Source organism: Erithacus rubecula, assembly GCF_903797595.1.
Source record: "Erithacus rubecula genome assembly, chromosome: 6".
NCBI lineage: Eukaryota > Metazoa > Chordata > Aves > Passeriformes > Muscicapidae > Erithacus > Erithacus rubecula.
Genome location: NC_136688.1, coordinates 15,421,322 through 15,444,273, shown reverse-complemented (window position 1 = coordinate 15,444,273; position 22,952 = coordinate 15,421,322). Strand labels below are relative to the sequence as shown.

Sequence of the window (22,952 nt, the reverse complement as noted above, 5' to 3'; positions counted from 1 at the left end):
AAGAAGCAGTGTACCTGTTTCAGAGAAATGTCAGAGTTAGGAGCTTACCTGGAAATTATCCTCCTGAGGGCTTTTCTGGGTGTTGAGGCTGAGAACTGCTAAGGACTCTACTTTCTGTACCACCAAGTGTGCTGCTCCACTTACTGGTAAGAACCCAAACGAACAGGTCAATTAAAATTTGCCAAATCAAATGTTTGTCTGGACACGATGGATTGCACTTGGGAAAGCTCAGCTGGATTTGTGAGCTGCCATAAAGCCTTGGCAAGAAATTTAGTCTGTCTGGGCTCTACCTGAATCTATCTGGTTGATAATAAAATTTTTTAGAGATAAAAACCAAGAGTGATCCCAAGGTGTTTCTATGATAAGACAACAGATACTCAATACAGTGTATATCAGAGCAATCAATGGGTATCAACTGGACTTGTAGACTAGTCCAACAGCCTAAACTGAGCTTAAATGAATGTTTTCCTTTAGTATACCATATTGTCAGAATCTACAATTGTCCTGGTTCTGGCCACAGTAAAGTTACTTTTTGCAGCAGACAGAGGCTACACAATGCCACCTCCCACCCTGCCAGCAGTGGGATCAGTGTTCTTTCAGGTTTTGCAGGGTGCTGGGTTGTGTGAGGTGAATCCTTCACCTCCCTTGTAACTCTGCTATTACTGCTTTCTTACTGATCATTTTCTTGTTTTGTTGCTGTTTCTGGTAAATTGTTTTTATCTCAAACTATGATCTTTACCTTTCTGTGCCTCCAATTCCCTTCTCCATCCCACCACAGGGGTGGAGGGAGGGTTTGGGAGAAATGAGCAAGTGGCTTGAGGTCTGGGGTGCTTCAATACCATTCCTAAGCCACAAACACAGATCAAAATTGTATGAATTATGAATTTCACTGCACAGGTTCCCAGCCTTCCCTGCAGCCTTTCACAGATTCACTTTACCCTCACACCTGCAGCAGTTCTGTGTCCTTTGATCTACTTACATTTTACTGCATCTCTCTCCCAGGCCTAAATCCTACCAGTGGCATCTCATTTTCAGCCAAACATGGAGCAGGGTGAGTCCTCCTGAAAAAATCCAAACTCTCAGTTACCACTATTAATATCAGGAAAATTAGGGAAGCCCATATGTTTATCCTGGTCTTTGTTTATCAAACTGAAGATGGAGGCAAGGGAAAGTTAGTGAGACCCATCAGTCTGCCAGGTAGATTACATCAGTATTATATGTTATATATTATTATAGTATTATTATAGTATTATTATATCAGAGTTTCTCCTGGGCAGCTAGGAATGGAGATGGACAAGAAAACTGCATCAGTCATATTGGATGGATGCTGAAGAAACAATTAGGCATATCCAGCCTAGACATACAGAATAAATGAGAGAATCCAGTAGCAGGGACAGAAACAGAAAAGATGGGTGTAAGTATTAGGGAAGTTAGGCAGAAATGGAAAATTAGCTGTTCAAATAAATTACTGTGCATTGTCAGGATTAGGAAACAATCTGGCCTATCAAAATTGCACCATAACTAACAGATAATTTGGAGAGATATTGACAATATTTGTGTAGGTCAATTTGGAGGAAAATCTGTACATACTCTAAAAAGAAAAAAAATAATATTATGATTAAAATAATCTTAGGTTTGACTTAATTAACAAACAGTAAGTGAGAAAGTCTCTGAAGATTGTATGAGTGCACCCAATAGCAGAAATTAATAAGTGGAGCATCAACATGACCAAGAGAACAGGGAAAAAAGTTAAGATGAGGCAAATTGTATGAAATTCTTATATAGAAGGTTTTTTACTCCACTGCTATTCCCCATATTTCTACATCTCTCACCACTACAGATGTCATCATTTTTTCCTTAATCATGCCACATGAAGCTACAAACTTTACAATACAGATGAAATATAATCCACATCCCCTATCTAGCACAGAATACATGAATACACAGAATACAGAACACCTGAGAAGGTGCATTTGTGGAGATACCAAGGTCAGAACTGTGGCTTTGCATGCCCAGTCCACTCCACTCTACTATGCTGCCTCACTCTGAGTTATTACATCACTCCATCCCCACTCCAGGCACCCGTTTAACATTTGTGCATTTATATCCCATCTAAATATACCTGTAAACACGAATGTGAATCCTGCACCCCAGCTGCCCATCAGCCCCAGTCACCTCCCACCTCCTGCTCACTAATAGCACAGTCCTGCATCACCTCCCACTCAGCCAAGCAATCCTGTGCTGGCTGCTTTCCACACACTCTCAGCTATATATACTTGTGAGCAAGATAAAACCCTTCTGCAAAGCAAAGACAACCTCTATTTTGCAGGAGTTACAATGTGTTTTAGACTCCCTCTGATGCTCCGGGGTTTTTACACTGTATTATGTGCTAAATTTGAATATACGTGCGTGTCTGCAACTCAGCTAGTCTGAAAAAGAAAATGCCACCAAGTCAAAACCAACCAAACAAACAAAAGGAAAAAAGCAAACCTGGCCACATTTAGATAGGCAAAAAAAAAAAAAAAGTTTCTAGCACCATAATTACATCTTGGTAATTCTGAAGCATCAATTAAATCTTACTACAAAAGTCAATGCAATTATGTTTTACTACACAGAGGTAAATTTGCCCCAGTGACTGTGTCCTACTCTTGATTATTTGTGTTCTCTATGTTCTGTATCAGTGCCTAATGCAATCATGGTGAGGAATTCCCAGTGTTGCTATGCTATCTATCCATCCCTAGTGCACTGCAGGTACATTCCAAATCCACCACTGAATGATTCCCACGTGAGGGAAATTTCCCATTTCGTCTTGCTTTCCTTCCTTTCAGTTGTTTAGTATTTCACCTCAGTGCAAAGGCTATTTAATGATTCAAGCTGCTTTCTTGCTTAATTTCACCCAACCATTCTAAAGTGAGAAATCCCCTATCTTGGTATTTGGCCTTTTCAAGTGCATGTTAACAAATATCATAACCTTTTTGCTCCATACTTTTTATTTTGCCACGTTATGCATAGCAATTTCTTTTCATAGCCAGCCTTATTGCCTAAATCTCTAGCTTGCCTTTAGTATCTTGAATTAAGGCTTAATATATCTAGGGCATTCCTTCAATTTTAAGAGTTTGCCATTCCTTAATGGTAAAAGAATAACATTAGACAGCTATTTTTAAAACATCAATTAGTTTTAGTGTGTGCATATATATATACTTACATATACAATATATGTATGAAAAATTAGTATTACCATATTACTCAACAAACCCAACAACCAGAGCACCTCAATTCAAGTGTTTGTTTCATTGGAATTTCTAGGTGTCAAGTTTCCAGGTATCAGGAATTACTAAGAAAGCTAAAAATTATTTTTTTGAAGTCAAACAAATGCCATCACTATCTCCAGTTAAGAAAAAAAAAAAAAATCCATTGAGGTCCTTAATTTAATGTTTTTTCCTGCTTCTCCTTAGAGCTCAGCTAATTAGCTGCCATTTCTAGGGGTCCAAGTACAGGCCTGCAGGATACCAGACCAGAGAATAACAAGGTATTTTCTGAAGATCTGAGCATGACTCACAATTCTGTATGAAGTGACATGAAAACAAAGTGCACATGCCGACATAGGAGGCAAAAAAAGTCTAGGAAAGCATTTTAATTGTGTTTATGCTTTCTGTGAACATAATAATAAGCACAGACAAGCAAGTAGGCAGCAACAAAACTCATGGGGATTATTTGCAAACTGCTGTAAAGTTGAACTAATTAATTAGGTGCAATTGATATTCAGTTGCATTATCCTCAATAGGAGAGAGGCAGGATTTAGTTAACATGGACATTTGTTTTAACTCTATTTCTACATCAAAGAATGAAGAACCTCTCTTAAAAATTAAAAGAAGTATTTTCTCCAAACAAAAGTATTATTGCAATGTGAATAGCAATGATGATGCTTTGTTAATTTTAGGCCAAAAGAAAAAAAGTTTGCTCAGTTTTTAGCAAAGTGTTTGTTATAATTTAAACAAATTGGCATATTCTACTGGCTATAATTGTGGAAAGCAGACAAAGTAGGTTTCATAAATTATAGGCAAGGACAAAACCAAGGACGCCATTCTGTTACAGGGGAGATTGAGTTTTACCACATTGTAAACCAGATAATTTTCTGTTTATGGCATTCTGAGCTTCCTCTTTGTACCACAAAATTTTCATACACCCCAGAACATCCCCACTGCTTAGAAAGAATCAAAGCAAATTTCCAGAAATGCTGATTGGACTCCACAGTGATCCTTTCCTGAAGGTCATCTATTACAGCACTGCAGAACACCCTGTACCAGACTGCCATAAGAACATGCACAATCCTTGAGTTTCACCAACAGACACTGCTAACATTAATTAATTCCCCTAGCTCAGGGAGAGATCCGAAATCCTCACTTTGCTTTGCAAGAAACAAAAAGCATCACACTCAGAAGTCAGAATTAATGGAAGCCTGTGGGTACCTATTGACTCCAAATATTCATTTCTCCTTTATTCCTGATGTTCTGATTTCCACATCATGGCCACTTTAGCATTTCCCAGTTGCCATGCTTTAAAAGATGCACTGAATGCCAAACTTGAGATTATACATATAGAGAAGTTTTGTCCATAAAGGACAGTGGGAGTTCCATCTGTAAGTCTTCACAAACTACTGTGGTAATCACTGCGAATCACCCATGCTTCCAATGTAGTCAATATAAATAATTCCACAAACAACATTTGCAAAGTTCTGACATGTGGCAAATGTTCAGTAGCTATGTTTAGCACACACTGGATAATCCAAGTTCTTCATACACATTAAATTAGTAATTTTGACTCATAAAAAGCGAATGGAAAAGAAAAAGGCTTTTAAAATCTATTTCAGGTATAAGAGGGAAAAAATGTGTGTCATGCAGAAGTGCTACAAACTTACAGGAAGAGGTGCTTCCTTAATATTGTGAGCAATTTTGTACTAATTTTGTATATCAATGTTATTACTAAAGCTTTTCTGTTGTTCAGCACAGAGGAATCTTTTGGTAGTGTATTGCTGCTACAAGTGTTCCTATAAAGATGTGGAAAGGAAACACATTAGTTGATACATGACAGTCAGAATAGTCCCTTAGGGAAAGATGAGACCTGCTTTTTCCTTTATGAAGGCTCTTACACTTTCCCTAAACTTCTGTAGCTTTTATTAGCAGAAATTCTGGTATTGGCTCCCTTTGAGAAGGAAATGCTCAGTTGTTTCTCCCAGAGAAAGTATCATAGTTATAGTTATGTTCTTTGCAGAAAGTAGAGTGACAGGAAAATGAAATATCTTCCTACTAAAACCTCAGATTTCTGTTGCATAAATTTGAATATTTTATCTGCTAATGTTACTACAGTGCCTTATGCTTTCCAGCTCTGATGTTTTCTCCTCTTAGGCAGCACAGCCACTCTTACACAGCGCAGAATGCTCACCTGCCATGGATTATGGGAATTGTAATCCAAAGAAAATTTAGCAGCCAAGTGATCTCCTTGGAGACACTACATAAAAATCAGAAATGCCCACAACTGAAGCATTTGGCTGAAATGCTGTGGGTATTCTCTCTCTTTCTTTTTTATTTCCCAAGAGAAAACTAGACACTGCAGATGGATGTCCAAAAGTTTCTGCAAAAACCTTTTATGATACAGGTGGATACCAGTCATGTTATTGCTGTGATTACTAACATGGCATTTGACAAAAAAAGAAACTGAGTCATTAAGGACAGTCTTTGCCCAGGGTCAGCCACTGAAGTGGTGACAAAGTGGAAAGCTGAGACAAAGAGTCTGAAGCTCTGGTCAGAGACAGCAGGTTGGGGAGAGGAACAGACTGTACAAGCCACAATTCTGACCAGCACAAACTGTGAGGAACCACATTACAAACTTTGCCCCTTGAAACAGCCACTTCAATCTGCTCACTACCAACTCTTCTTGCTAGGATGTGATTTCCCCAAACCCTCACCCCAAAAAAATTTTTTTTTTTTTTTTAAATGAGGAAGAAGCATTATCTCAAAAGGTTCTCTGCCTTTATTCCTCTGAAAAAGCTTTTGGCTCTTTCCTTTGCCCATCTTCTAGGCAGCTATTTGGGGGAACTGCAAATGCCTAACAGAGATGCAAAACACAAGATTAACATTCCTCACCAGTATACACACATATATCACAAGATCCTTACTAGATGACAAGCTTAGCTTGGGTAATACTACATCAAGATGATTTTTCCTTCTGCAGTCTGGCAATTTAAACGTGCTATAAAAGATCTGCTCTTCACTGCCTGTTTATTTGGATGCCCTTGTGTCTAACACAAGAAGCAGGTTCAATCCAGAGGTATTGAGCCACGGCAGAAATTCCACAGATCCCCCCCTCTCCTGCAGGATCTCAGAGTGTTAGTAAACATAACAGGCAACCAATCAGCCAGGCTACAGCAACACACACATCTCCAGAAGGCAGTGAGAAAGCCTTAAATAAAACATAGTGCCAGCCTTCAGCGGAGTGCATGGAGACAAATGCCAGGGATGTGCAAGGTGTCGCTGGGATTACCAGTGACGTGCTGATGGCTGCTCCAGCAATCTCTGTGCCTCCTTCTCTCTGACTCACTGTCTCCCTCTGAGCCTTCTCCCACGTCATTGAGGGACTGAGGGTTATCCACAGATCACTGACTAAAAGCAAGCTCCAGCTTCCCGTCTGCGTTCCCCTGGTCCAGTGAACAGGGCTGAGGTCACTCCCAAGCAGCCTCTGAGCTTGTTATCAATGCATCCAATTACAAAAAAAAAAAACCAAGCAACACAACCCAACAAAGAAACCAACAACAAAAGAAACTAAAGAAAAATAAAAATTAAAAAAAGAGAAAAAAAAGAAAAACCAAACCAAACAACAAAAACTAGTTTACCTTCTGCTCTCCCGTTTCTCCCTCCTCTGCACTCCCCCCTCCCAAAATCAGTTCTGTTTTGTCCTGTTTTCCCCACAGGGTTAAAAATTCCCTTGACTGCAGTAAAAACTGTTTTATGGTTTCCAACTATTTCCAGAGGATTTTAACTAATAATACAAGATTAGATATGCACATAAAGCTCCCAAGTGTCACCTGAGAATCCAGCTTCAGGACAGTTACTATAGAAATTTTTTGTTTCTGCCAGAAATTGAGGAGTACCACGAGTCAGTCTAACCATTGTGTTTCTAATTCACTTTATAGTGTGCTGCCCTGCTCTCTCACATGCTTTCCATCCCATCCCTGCTGAAGGAAATGCTTCAGGCACTGCCAGCACAATGCCTTCAGCTGAACGCCCTTCCAAGTTACTATTACCACTCATTCAACTTGTTGGGTTTTTAACTGGATTCCGTGAGTTAGACATCTTTTCATTGTAACTATTAGGTTAAGTTAATAAATCCTCAAATGAGACAGGCACCAAATACTACAGGCCCAATGCAGATATTATTGCATTGCTTTAACTGACCACAATGTGTTTTTTCCATGTGGAAATAACCTGTACTGAAAAAAATGTATTTACACTAAGATAAGTGAACAGTACCAGGGGACTGTAACGAGTATAATTAGAATCTACTCATGAATGTAGTATGGTATTTATGTGCAGAGTAAAAAGCAATAGAAGATTATTTTTTTTAAAGGTGATAAAAATGAAGGACTCAAATCCCATGTCTTCCATGAACACAATAAACTATTAATCTGACTTCAGCCCATACACATCACAGGTGCATTTCACAGGGCTTTTACACATCATTTTCCTCATAACCTCATGTGCAGCTGTCCCTATATTGCCTTCTCCACATCTTCCTTATTCTCCTTCTATTGCTTTTATCCAGCTACTGATTTTTCATCAGGTTGCAATGCTCAATTAAGATGGCACTTTTTTCCACTTACAGCTCCCTTAACCAAGAGCAGACTTACCCAGCATGGTCTGGTATTCCCTGATCACTCAGCTAATACATCACAAAAGATTATTCCCTCATGCTTGGTTACACAAAACAAGATCATGATTTTTCTCCTGAGACAAGTTCCCATTGTTTGCCAAGATCTTGTGTTTCAGGAAGCAGGTCCAGTGAATTATAACATAAAAAGTGCTGGAATGATGCTACAGAGACTCAAAAATGAGGCAGAGCCTGGAAAACAGGAAGGGCAAGCACAGTAATAGACTTATCTGCTTTTTGTTTGCTAATACTGAAATGGAAATTATAACCTAGAGGTGAGCTGGTCAGCAGAAAAAACACTCAAGACTTTAACATGTTAAACCACTAGAGAAAAATTTTCCAGATTGTATTTCTTAGCACCCCAGCACAAGCCTATTAAATGTGGCAATGAAGCAGACTGGGGAGGATTCTATTTTTCATCTCCTACAAAGCACTCTGCAGAAGAAAAATACCGTGCCAAGTTCTCAGTTTACATTTTGTGACAGGGTGATGCTCTTAAAAATTAGTTGTACCCTCCACTGAAAGTATAGTTTTCTACTGTCATGACTAAATCTCCTGAAATAACAAGTCAGTTTATTTTCACACCCTACAGTTCTCTCTGGTAAAGAAATTCCAATATATTTTTGTCTTTCTTCTTCCTATTTTCAACATTTGTGACACTTCTACTTTATAAGATAAATATTTGAAAAGGAAGATGTCTCTCCACACTAGAGAAACACACTTTTATCACATTGGCTTTTAAAAGCAAAGTTCAGTTCTGAAAAGAGGGAGAAATCACATCATCAGAAAATGACTTTGGATAGTCCTGTACATGAATTATTCATGCTCTATTTTATAGTCCCCTTTATTCTCCAAGAAATATCAAATGATTCAGCAAGCCTATGATTTTCTGTGTTAATCAGATGTCTGACACTATACTCAGGCCTGATGATAGGCCAAGGAAAAAGAACTTCTTTATGTGAGCTAACTGCAAAGACTCTTGATGAATCCCACTCAGTTGCATGTCTTCATGTAATAAGATGTTCAAATGCAACATAATTACATTAGTGAAAAAAAGGAAAAGTCTGCCTAATGATTTATAGCCTAAATTCTAAGATATCAATTCCACCAGAACTATCATATACAAAATGAACTATAGTTTTCAATTCTTCTGGAAAAAAAAAATAGGTACTGTCTCCTTATTTAATTTCTTTCTTTCAACTCTATTATTACAGCTATCATAGCCTATGCTTTCTTTTCCCAGTATGTTTCGCACATCACAACTATCTATAGGCAAGGACAAGGATATACACATATGCCTTATAATGACTCATATTTAAATATATAATGGTCAAGCTATCTTTATATCAATTCTAAAAAAAAAATCCAAAAAACCACAACTTTCTTGTTTTGTTTAATTATTATCATCTAACCTGCTGAGGCTCTTGTTACACAATGTTTTACAAAACCGTCAATGATAAAGGATACAGAAAAACCCAGTATATTATTCCAGAAGAACCCATAAAATCTGTAGGATAGCCTGTATTGTTATATACAATATATGTATATGTATATGTATATGGTCTATACAGCCAACACTGAGTCAGGTTCTTCCAAATCCCTAATTTTTGGCTCATTCTTTCTCTCCCATTTTGGTGGACAGAAACTTTCTACATCTGCCAGAATTTGGCAGAAATTCTTTAGTTCTCTTGCAGCACATTGGTAATAGTAGGGCTTAACCACATAAGGAAAAATTGCCATTCTTTACAGCAGAGGCATAAAATCAGGTACAAACAATAATTTTTTTTCCCTGTACCACACAGGAAGATTTTTGAATAACAAAACCAAAATGAAAAGAGCACTTCCATGTTAGAATATGAAGAAAGTTCAAAGATACAACTCAACTAATCTCAATCTCACTGTGGCCATGGAAGGGTATTCTGCTCATGCCATAGCTGCCTATTTGCTTTTTTTATAGCTGATCAAGCAGCATCCAGCTGAAGCCAGTCACCATTCTGCAACAGCATGGTGATTTATTAGATCAGCTGTAACACCAAGCTGGAATCCTGAGTGTGTCTGCACAGGAAGTTAGGCTAGTAAACCTTCACAATCAGATTAAAGTTCATGGGCTGGGTTTTATGAGAATCAAAATATGTCCTTGAGTAAGCAGGGTGCTTTTCTAATGCTGATGCTGAAATTAACACTTTTATGTGGTTTCACTTTTGATAAAGGTAGGACAGATCATGCAGATTTTGAAATCCTATTGCAAAAAATACACATACATCCCTGTCTTCTGATTTCAATTCATGTTACAATATTTGTAATTTCCTGTATCCTATGTAAGGTAAAATAGCAATGTAAGAACCTCACTATATTTGAAAATAGTAAATAACTAATAAGGAATGACAGTTTATTATAGGGAAAAAAAACCAGCCCAGTATGATTGTCAGTTTGGGTTTGGCTGTTGCAGTATTTGCTGCCTTCTGAAAATAACTGTTGTGATTAGATAATTTTTTCACATTAGAATTTAAAAGAAATAGGCTATAAAACACAAGATTGAAAAAAAAAAAAAAGCCTAAAACATTTTACATTATTTTTAATAACACAGGCAAGTCAACACTTCAAGACCTCAAAGCAGATTCAGTTTGGTTTCTTCTTCATGACCTTTATGTACCAGCAATGTGCTTAGGAACATAAAAAGAATAGAAGTCAGTTAACACTGAGCTTCTAACTAACTCTTAAAATCTGAAGCAGGCAGAATTATTGGGGGCAACACAGGATAGACATGGAATGACTGAACTAAGCAGATTATAAATACACACACAGGATGGAAGACACAGAATGCAATGTGACCAGAGTGAGTCTTGGTACAGCAGACTCAATTGTAGCTTTTCTGCATCTGAAGCACTATTCAGCAAAGAGAAGAGCAGGAAAACAAGGCACTCTTAAGGATAAAAGCCAACCCATACACATAATGTGTATTTTATGTTCATTTTTAGCTCTGCCCTTTTTTCCTGTTTGGTGGCTGAGCTGCACACAGCTGCCACTCTCAGACCATCCTAAATTGTAAATCCTCTACTGCAGGCAGAGTAAAGAGAATAAGGAAATGAAACACAACAAAAGCAATCACCTCCTTGCCTAATTTGCACAGTTGGTACAAGACTTGTGTTAGTTACAGATTTATTGCTGGCTGGAGGGCTCTGTGGTCCTGGATGAAGATGACTGATCCACAGACAAGTGTGCTGGAGGACAAAAGTTTGCATCAGTGGCTGGTGAGCAGGCCTGGAACTGCTAGTTGCCCTTCCCTGTAGCTCATTATGGAGTGAGGAGATGCAGATAGCCCATCCTTGAAGTGTCATCATGAGAAAAAACCAAATTAATAAATAAGTTATTAGCTGCAATTATGAAGAAGAATGATGGAAATTAGCAGAGGAAGTAGCTTTATGAAAAAGAAAAGAAAATATACATATAACATGTACTTTCTTTAATCTTCTAAAACCTTCACTACAATACTAGCTATATTATGGCAATTAGTGATACTAGAGCTCACAGTTATGGCATTTCTTGGCAAAATTGTATGAAACAGATGTCTGAGCCTGAAGACACTGGCTTCTATTTTTCCCCCAAATAGTGAGCTGTTATCATTCTTTCTACTGCTAACATATTGAATTCTGCTGCCATTTTCTCCTCTGCTGTCTCAATGTTAAATCACAAAATGCATTGGTTGGCTGAGACAGTGTAGATGCAACAGTCCAAACCAAGAAGAGAAAAATATTAATTGTAAATGAAAATATTCCCTTTTGCAGCATTGCTGCCCCCCAACAAATGCTATACTAAAGGAGAGGTTGCTGGAAATATTTTCAGCAACTGAGGAGCAAAAAAAGAACAACTTGTGAAAAACACATATAACAGGGTTAGGAAGGGATTATTAATTCTATATTTTGTTAGTTTCCTTTGTTACCGTTAAAGTTAATTGGAAACCTGTTTTCCAAAAGGACATGCAGCTGAACTTCAGTGATGCTTGTGGGTTACTTCCAGAGCAGGATTTTCTAGGATCTCTCTTCCAGAAAGAGCAAGCATAGCACTGTATTTTTGTTATTGAAATGGTGTTCTTGAAGTGTTAAAGGAGGAACATTTTAGGTGTGTCTCAAAAGCCACTGTCAGCCAAGCAGTGATGCAGATCACCCAAATTACATTATCATCCTGCTAGAAAAGCCTAATAAACAAAACACACCAGATAAACAGGAGTGAAAAACAAGTGCTGAAGCAGTGCTCTCAACTTCATTGGCCTAAATGAAATGTTTGTGAGCTTGCCTTGTAAATTTTCTTCCTGGATGTTGGATATATTTTGAATTGAGTGTTATTATCCCTGTTAGTTTTTCTTTTTTCAAGAGTCTGCAAATTTGAAATACTACCTTTATAACACTAAGTTGTTTAAAACCATTCTGTATTGCTCCCACTAAGATTGCCCATAATGATCTTTGCAAAGCAGAGAAATATCCCTGATTATAGAATATGCCAGGCAATGATTACATGGAAAAAAAATAAGGCATCTTCTTTTTTTTTTTTTTTTTTTGAAGAATTTTGACAAAATATTTTAGTTATACTGCAATCAGTGCTGGGAATTTTGAATTATAAAGATTAAAAAAAGATACAGTGAACTCAGAGCAGAGTTTGGAGCTGGCAGAAAAAAGTGAAAAAAATTTAAATGTCAACAAATCATTTGGTGAACAATGGAGGAAGTTCTATAAACATGGGTTAAGTGCTAAGTTTCTTCTGATATTTGAGTGGTATTGTTAACAAGCAGGACAATTTAACATCAAAAATTATACAACCCAAAGTAATTTAATGAACCTGCTAAATCCCAAAAGAGGCAAGAGATTAGAGAAGAAAAACAATAAAAAATCTAGTGACCAAAACTTTGAGGGGTATTTTACTCTAATGCAAAAATCTATTTCTAGGTAATGCACAAGGCTGGAATGCACAGAGCTGAAGTCCCTTATCAGGTCTGTGATTTATATTATCAGCAAGCAAGGGAGAAGCTCACCTCTCTTTGCTTCTCTGTGCTTCACTAAAATGGGGATATTGCTATGGCCACTTTCTCAGTCTTTGTTTATCTGCTTAGACTGTAAACCCCCCCACAGTGGAAAAATCACTTTGTTCAGTGTGTTCATAGAATACCTTGCACAGTGGGATTCTAATTTCAGTTGATGTCTCCAATTGCTGCCACGATACAAATAATAAATGATAATATATTAAGACCACCAAAGAATAGCCCTCCAGTTTAATAAATGTAAATCCTCACTGGAGATAGTTAAATCTACTCTGGACTTAGAAATAGAAAATATATTTCAGGGAATAATCCTGAACCAGTAGGGGCATAGCTGACCTATTTTTATCTCCAGCTCCATGAATCACAGAAGATAAAATGGACGTATTACAGTATCAAATTTCTATTTTGAATGATATAATAGAAGTGGAAATCTTTTGAAGCTCCTTTTCTTTCAGGCACAGCACTCTACATATTAAGCCCTATGTAAGGTGCTTATCTTTGAGATATGGAATAAAAGCTGTTGACCTTTTAAACACAAAATCTTGGTGAGCTTTGGTATGGCTTGATCTAATTATATTCTAATGGATAGAAGGTAATCTCTTATGTAGGCTGTCTAGACACATCATCTCTTATCAGAAATCTCAGGGGGAAAATGGAACCTGTGGCAGAGCAGTGATATAGCAATCTATGTTGAAAGACCAGGATGCCATGGCTTCACAACAGACAGCAAGAGATGCATGACATTGCTAAGCAACGCTATGAGCTGGTGAGGTTTTCCCTGGCTTCATATGGTGTGGTAGTTAAGGAAGTAAGAGCAAGAAAAGAAAGACAAAAAACAACCAAATGAACCCAAGTGCGTAAGAGAGAGAGCCTGTGAGCAAATGGAGAAGCAGGGGAAGGGAGGGTGAATTAACACAGCAACTGCAGGATGGCAGAACTGCTATTCCAGGAAAGCAAAAACATTGTAGTTTTGTAATTAGAAAGTAATAAAATCAGTATGTTTATCGGTGGATTTCTCCAGCTAAACTTTCATCATCCTATATTTCTTTAAAATTTGTAATCATATGTGGATGGGAAAGAGTCTCTTAAAGTAAGCTACACTTCAAAGGAAACCACCATTTGTTAAAGCTCTTCTCTTGCAGTCAGGCTAGAGAATGTTTGAAAACCACACAAGTGGGTTCAAATGTGATTGACAGAATGTTAAAGCATTTCAAAGAATAGAACAATCTGATAAATGGTAAAAACACTTTCCTTGACAGCTTGACAAGTTATTTGTACTCTAGAAAGCAAAGATGTTTATTTGTCTCCATCTTCTCTCTCTACAACACTAGTTCTCAGATGGTAAATAGGTTTGTCTCCAGGAGTAGATGCTCCCATGTTTTCTTCTTTTTTTAATAGAAGTACTCACTACTGCTCATTTAATTTCCACACAGACACTGTTGTTTAAAGTCTTCCCACCAAAAGAACCTCAGCAGATAATATTTGTAAGTACAGCTTGAATTTTTCCTGAATACAACCAAATCCATGCTCATGTGCCAGCAAAGCTAGTCTAGAAAAAATAGTATTGTACCACCATGCTTTCCACCTAATTATAAAAGGGCATAAATTACACTTCCTCAATAAAATCTTCCACTTCCCTCCTTCCACTGAGATTATTCCTCAGTGCTCTCTAAGGACTCTGACTCTTGTGCAGCTTTTATCTTGTGTCAGAGAAATGACATTTGGTGAAAGATAATGAACAATCCCCATCCATCTCTCGTTCAGGAGATACACTGTGTCTGTAATTCCTTCCAGGGAATAACTTCTGACCTTGTTTTTCCTGGAATGCTTCCCAGGTAAACTAAAGCCATCACACAGATAGGGACAATCCTTGTTGTCTCTCAAATTCTCCAGGAGAGATCCCTTGCAACACTTGATCATATGAGGCAAAGGTTCAGAATTTCTCATTGTAATCTAAAATAGTTAGAAGGATTATCCAAAAGAAACCATTTGAGATGTAATTCTAACAACCATTGGGTGTGAATAATCCCTGCAGCAATCAAAACAGAATCTCACTCTCCATTAGTCTCCCATTTGACAAAGATTTTTCTAAAAATAAACAACTTAGTTGCTGAAAAATTAAAATCAGAGATAAGAAAGCAAAGTATCTAATTGACACAGGAGTCTATATCTGTGTGTGTCCTTTGAAATCAAGTCTAAGTTTCTGGTTTGCTACTCTTTTGGAAACTTACAGCAAGAACCATACGGAATTAACACCCTTTAAAAAAAGTATCAATTACAGACTAAAGAAGCCACAATTTAAGTGCCTTTAAACTGTTTCCAATCTGATTCACCACCAGGAACACAAGAAATGTTGATGCACAAGGATAAGCAGACTTTTGGGCTGCAAACCAGTTAAATTGTACTACTGATGGAGCTGTTGGTTCTTGAATTTTTTTTTTTTTTTTTTTTTTTTTTTTTTTTTTTTTTTTTGTGAAAATATTTTTTTCTACACAATTTTCTCAGAATTTTCAGTCCTTAAGTGCCTGCAATGGGTATCATATTTTGCAATGTCTGTCATCCCAGAAGTTGTAAAATTATACTTTATGTCTTATTGAGAACATGCTTCTTATTTCTAATGGCTAAAAAATATGATCTATTAGACTAGGAACTGTCTACCTGCATTATTATTCAGCATTTTAAAGATGATATATTTAGAGAAGCTTTTAATTCCTTGTTAGAATGACTCTTACCCTATCTTTTTTTATTTTATTTTATTGTGCCATGTTTTAAATTTCTCAATAATACTGTTACATCAGAGATTTATCCTTTAATGAAGTCCAGGAATTACCCAATAAACTTCAAATATTTTAACTGCTTTGTTAAGGGTCCTCTTGGTTCAGTTTGGGAAAGGAGGAGGTTTTTTGGACCACAAGAGGGAGCTCATATTTTTCTGTTTTGTGCACAGAAATATACAGAGGCTGAGTGGAGAACTCACTTTAACTCCATCTGGTATAGAAATGAGAAATATCAGATATATTTTAATCAACAACTTGGATAGAGATGCAAGTTTGAATCCAAATCAATCTTGATTAAAGACTACTTCAATGAACCAGGAGTGTCCCAGATTTTGTTCAAGAACATAAAATGCCACATTTTAAACTGTGTTTTTAATAGTAAAAATATGCAACATGTATGCTGACACTCCTCTGTGAGTCACTTCAGGGCTTCAGTGAAACCATTTATGGGATGGTAGATGGCTACAAAATCCATCCTGCCTCTATATACAATATTAACATACAAAAGCTGATGTTCCTAGAATAAATCTCACATTCCCCATCAAGCCCTGCCCTGTATAGGTCACATTAACAGTGAAAGTTTTTAGAAAATTTGGGATGATCTTGGGCCATTTATAATCCAAAAGCAATAATTGCCAAAAGAGCAATGGGAAGGAATAAAATGAGCTTTGCCTCAGGCATTGACCACTGTGCCTCCACCCAACAGACTCAGCCCCATGCAGCCCCAACAATTCTGCTCCAGAAAACTGAAAAGTGCCAGAAACACAGCATTGAACTACATAAATTCAAAATCTCTGCTGCTTCTCCACAGCTGAACTATTTTCTGAAAACCATTTTCTAATCTTTGGGCCCGTTGAATCCTAAATGTCTTGAACCAAAAGTTCCCATGTTCTCCAAATTCCACACTTAAAAACTTTTGTGTATTTTCTAGCATTCAATCAACTCTTTTCTATTTTCATCTCATTCCTCACAGGTCTACACATCTTCACAAGCAGTCCTGCTCCCTTTGTATGGTTTCTACCTCTTTTAGAGAGCCAGGTCTTCCTCATTTATACACAGAAATCCACACACAAATACACCCAGATGCCTGAAGAGCCTGGAGGTGTGGATGACAAAAAATAAAGATCAACTGTGAAATTTTTGGAATTTTTTATTTTTTGGTGAAATAATTTCATGTATGGTTTGAGAAGAAAACTTGAATTTATTTTTTTTGTGTAATCTCAAGCATGGTTTATGCTTTACTGGCAATGTTTCACCATGTAATCCAACCAACCACACATATGTCCATTGTTAAAGCTTTCAATGAGGATTATTTATAAAGAACAAAAAATCTGAAAGATACTCTTTTCTGTGCAGATATTTAAACACTGATATATTGGTGTATGCTCTGCTTTTAAAAGCAGAAAAATAAAAAGATTGTAGTCTGTTGCGTTGACTGGTTTAGCCACAAGTTGTTCCAATATCTCACTAAAAACACAAAAACTTGTAATACCCAAAACATGTATGTACATCATTAACAGTTTAAACTAAGGGACATTTCTTAATTTCTAAAGGTCACTCTTCTGCATCTGGCACTTGGCAGGTCCATTTTTTTCATTTAATCCATTTTATCCCAAATAACTTCCATGTAAGAAAAGTGAACCACCTCCAAATTCACACTATTACCATTAATAAATTAAAAAAACAAAAAAGTAAAGGCTTGCATATCATGGGTGTTACAAAGATGCAAATTTTCTATATATTTTCCACAAAGTAAAGAGATGTGAAAATGTTCAAGGTATTAATATTTTACCTCATTAACTTAACCATTGTTGTCTCTATAAACACCGTATTTACTTGAAAATGTTTTCCAAATCTATGCTAAAAGATACAGTACAAACAACAATAAAACAAATTACATGTAGAGTAGCACAGCAAAATGCAGGCTCTTGAATGCTTTGCATGGCAATATGCTACCTATTTCCTAAAGCCAAAATTGCCAACAACTGTCAATGATATTTAAGATATAAAGAATAAATTAGTTGTAAAAATCCCAATATAGAAACTTTTACCTCTTGCACTCCAGAGACATGCCAGGTGGTGACATGTAATGTCAAGCCTCCTCTCACAGATCTCCTCAGCAAAGCAAGAAAATTGGACTCTTACTTTTGGGTCTCCTCTGCCACCTGAGACATGGGAAAAACCAAGGAAAAAAAAAAAGTATTTGTGACTTTCACTTGTGGCATAATGAACTAAGTGTAGGAAATCATCACTTTCCCATTTACTAAGCTGAATAATTTACAATTAATGATTGTGATTAGTGTCTAGACACCACTGTCAATGCCAATGTTTAAATAACAGCACCAAACTTAAAGTTGATTGTAAGAATTAGATTTTTAAATTTTTAGCAAAGTGGTCAAAATATATAAGGTGCAAACACATGTATTAAACATACAAATATGAAATCAAACCAACACAAGCCTATCTTGAGACCAGTCTAGAAGACTGGAAACTTGAAATATTTCTTTCAGTGATAATTCCTAGAATTTTATACAAAAGTATAACAGGATTCATCCAGTTCTTGATACACATTTGTAAATAATATAAAAATAATGAATGCCAAAGTACTGAATTACAAATAAATTAAGGGTAGCTCTTTTCAATGGAAAGTAGGATTATTTTATAGTAACTTCCACTAGAAACTAATTCAAATGTGTTTGTAAACAAGGGTTGGAGTCAAAGCAATGCCAACAAACAATGCAGCACACCAAGAGCTCAGACAGCAAGAGTTGGCCACACATCTAAAGAAAGGGAAAAGAATAGTCACAGTTATTTCTTTAGTTAAGCAAATAAAGGTAATTTCCAACTTTTATTTCTTGAATAGAATGATACTGTTCCCATAATAAAACTAATTATCTGTCTGGGAAACAAGAATCAGCCAACATTGTGAGTCTCAAAAGGAGACTCCTAAACTTGTTGAATGTCAATTTTTTTTCCTCTCAGTGGCATATGTGTCTACATATCCTTGTTCTCTTGCAGGGCTGAAGCACTAAAACTCAAAATGAGTTCATTTCTGGCTCAGTGATTTTATTCTGCACTTGGGGGAAGAGTGAGGCTCTTTGCTTTGTGTGACTGGGGGAGCTTACCCTCTATAAAGGAAAAGCTGATGTCAAATAATAACCAGGATAAAATTTCACAAAAGCAGCTGGGTCAAAGAAAAAAATTTTCATTTCATGTCAATTATTCTCATCTCCTTCAGCTAACTCTAAGATCTTATAAGACACTCCAGACTCAAATATTTGGCAGAGATGGACAAAGAAAGAATTACATTTGACCTACCAACATTTTCCAGACTCATTCCTGTCCTTACTTCTGAATCATTGTTCTGTTATATTATAGTATTCTCATCTAGTTTCCACAAAAACTACTGCACTAACTGCACCTGAAAGCTGGTCAGCAAGGAACTTCTAAAGCCACAGAAAAGGAGACCAGAGAGCCAACATCTGATAGTTTTTAAAAGGGCAGGTTGCTATGTTAGGCAGAAAAGCAATTAAGTCTCAGAGGAGTATTTGGCAAATATTAACCCTGGTGAATTGGACTACAGACAGGTACATTTTAAGATGCTGTTAACTATTTTACTGGAAATTTGCATTTATAATATGCATACTTCATTATACATAACAGTTCATACCTAACACAACTAAATAATGAGCAATGATATGACTAATAAGTAAAAATATAAAATTTGAAGTGACTCCTGACATGAGCAAACAATGTAAAAGAGCACAGCAAATGTGCTCTGGAGCTTTTGGTTCTTAGCATGGGACAGGATCTATCTTTGCATTCCCTCACACTGTAGCCCTCTGCAATTTCTCTTTTAACTATCTGCCATGTCAGCTAAATTGTCTGATGCTGCATTTGATTTGTTTGTTTGTTTGATTATACGTATTTTCAAGTAAACTGGGAAGAAAATCATCCTCACCTTGAAATACATAAAATACAGACTTCCTCTCACACATACTCAATTGACAAACTTCAAAGCAGTTTAGATGTCTTTATCTTAAAGTCTACTTTATTAGTAATCACTATGCTTACATTTTAAAAATTTCATCAGATCTCTTTTTTTCCAGTTTAGCAAAGCCCAGCTGAACTTTACATTTCAGACATTGCCTTGTCTGTCCTTTAAAACAGCTACTAAGGCATTACACAGAGTTGACATCAATCTGTCCAGTCTGTCATTGCTGAGTCTATCTCAGGTCCATACTGGTAAACACTATATTCATTTTTCCTTATCATCAGGTATTTTATTTGGACTTACTACAAACCACTGAAAGGCTGACAAAAACCTCTCAATTTTTTTCCCCTCTGTACACCAGAGCACACAAAATTGGGATTGCAAAGATGTCTGCTCAGTGAATTGAATCCTCTTCCTATGATAACCTGAAGGATTATTTGTAAAGCTTCATTTCATCCCCTTCTGATAGTGATAACTTGCTGCTTAAACTGGGTAAAATACCTAGCTTCATAAAAAATGCACTCATATTGATTTTCTGCCTTACACTTATTCCACATTTTGTTTTCAAACTCATAATGTAGGCATATAATTTTTTCTTAGCCTATATTTAGAATAAGCACACATATGTAAAACAACAATGCTGTTTGTTCAGTAGTTTCTTCTCTTTATTTCAATTTCTTCAAAGATGGACAATTAAACAGTTTCTACTACACATCAACTGGATTTGGTTTTCTCCATCTTTTTGAATATTTTCTCAGGCATATAGTGTTGAGAATTTTTATATGCAGGAAAATACACTGTAATCAACATGCTGGGATCAAAAATAAATATTAAGAATTTGAATTAAGATATGCAACATGGGTATTGTACCCATGACATGTAGTTTTATCCCTTATCTTAAATGGGGTCACTCCAGTCACTACTCCCCATCTACATTCACCTTACAACTTGACAGAATCTTAATTTCAAAAGGTTATGACTTCAAGAGAAAAAGACTACTACTGAATACTCCAGTTCTTTCAAATTTGTACTGCATAGGTCAGCTAAAAAACTAGCACAGAAAAGTATTAATTCCAGGAAAGAGCGTAGATCATACAGCCCTCAAACCAGCACAAATTCATAATTATCAAAACCTTCTGCCATCCAGACCTCCTCACAGTAATCTCCAGAGCAAGGTCCAGAAAAGACTTTCAAATGCAAATGTTCTCCAACAGGAAATCCAAAAAAGAAAAAAATAAATATATCCATTTGCAGATACATCACCCATCTAGATGACAGATAGCAGTCATTAAATGCTTGCACAATTTTAGGAAGAAAAAATATAGTGTAAATGCATGTTTATGAGTAACTATCATTTTATAGAGAAATCAGTGGGAAGGGTTTTTTTTTTTTCCTGGTTGTATTGGAAAATAAGGCAGTTGCCATTGGACACATTATAAGAAGTTCAGCTTGAAGTAATTAGGGGGAAGCCATCACTGCCATGTTGTATCTATTTTGGAAGCACTGTGTAACTTCATAGAGCCCAAAACTAGACACTGAGAAGACTGGTGGATAAACTGAGCTTCAGTGATGCTGCCAGAAATCCGAGAACAGGCATGCAGTAAATTATTGCCCTTACCAAAGCTCACTTTAAAATCAGAGTCTGTGGAGGTTGGTAAACCAGTTGATAAAAATATCACACTCCCCTGGAGGGATAACCCTTGAGCAACAGCCCCTGTGGTCATGGTGAGGAAAAAGCTTCCCCCAGAATGCATTGTTGCAGTTGATTCCATGTATCCCATTGGCCCTTCCCCATGTTCCCCCCTGTGCCCTCATCCCATTGGTTCTGATGTTCTGCCCCGCCCCTTCCTCTCCCTATATAAACCCCTGCTCTATCTGCCTGGGTGGCTCTTTGTCCCTGGACCCCTCTGAGGAAGAAATGAATAAAGGTTCACAGTGAAGCTACTGAATGAAGCTTCTGGAGACCTTCAGTCAATCAATTCCCAGATATGCCAGAAATCTTTTGCATGTTTCTTATTCAGTCACTTCCTTTCCATGGACTTCAGGGAAAGCTATTTATCTGGTTTATATATAAACTTGAAGTACTTCCACTTCCATGCCTTTGCTTTTTCTCTGATTCAGTGTTTCTAGAACCAAAGTTATGGGTGCTTCCAACATTGTCTTTCAGGATGTTTTCTCATAACAAGCACTTATCTGTATTGCTGGCTAGTGTTATCATAGGACTCCAGCTGCCAAAATTCCTGTTATGGTAAGAACTGCACACACTGTAAATTGTGTTTAGCATGCTGTCAATGGTGTTTCACCCACTGTAAAAGGTCAACAAAAAGCTATTAATAAGTTAAAGGATTAACAGACATTTCTCATGTTAACAGCAAGTACATTCGAAAAACATGCACGTCTTACACATGGGGTGGTACATGCCAGCAACTGACTGCTCATCTCTATCACTTGATAGACTTGGCACCAAGTCTACTAAAATTTCCTTTGAAGAGATAATAATCTGACTTGGGACTTAATTTCCATTCATGTTCCACAGGCAGGTTTATCAGCTGGAGAGCAAACTTGAAACAAGTCACGGTTTTACGATGAGGTGTCATGACCTTTACACATTTGCATCACACAGAGGTTTTTAGTCTAACCCTAACACACTCATTTTTTCAACTGCAATCTTTTAAAACGTAATGATATTTAGGTGCATAATTATTTAGAGGATCGGGTCCCTGAAATCCTTAATATATTTCTCATCAATCTCCATGAGGTTTTTCTAAGTTATTATATTTTATATATACTTAAAGGTGTAGAAAATATTTTGGAGAAAACAAGCTTTTTAAAATTAATATTCATTGCTTTTATAGTGAAAAATCTCTCTCACTGGCAAAACTCTCCCTTGATCAAATTCATTGGATGTTATTTCATTGAAGTTCTTTACTTCATTTTCTTTATGTATTTGCATACATATTAGTCAGAAAGCTCATAGGAAAATGAACCATTATCTGCAAGATAAATGCTTGACGTGTGATAAAATTGACTTATTTACCACAGCAGCAGCTGCTGAGACCACCACCTTCCACAGAGTGTCTCCTCCATGAGAAGGGAAGGTCAGGGTGCACCAGACCTCACTCACACTGCTTGATGATTTCCAAAGAGTCAGTGAAATAATGACAGGAGAAGTTCTTTGTGTGGTCTTTCTGTGGGGTTTCATTGCACAGAAGGGAACCAGGGACAA

The 22,952-nt window shown here is 36.8% G+C and overlaps 1 long non-coding RNA gene across 1 annotated transcript; it reads right to left on the bottom strand.

Annotated features, from left to right (window-relative positions):
- Positions 1-1,027: 1,027 nt before the first annotated feature.
- Positions 1,028-22,890, bottom strand: LOC306803670. The gene is made up of 3 exons (XR_013774657.1): positions 22,764-22,890; positions 17,784-17,897; positions 1,028-1,061 (listed from the first exon to the last, which is right to left on the bottom strand). It is a non-coding gene; the product is annotated as an uncharacterized lncRNA (long non-coding RNA).
- Positions 22,891-22,952: the final 62 nt, after the last annotated feature.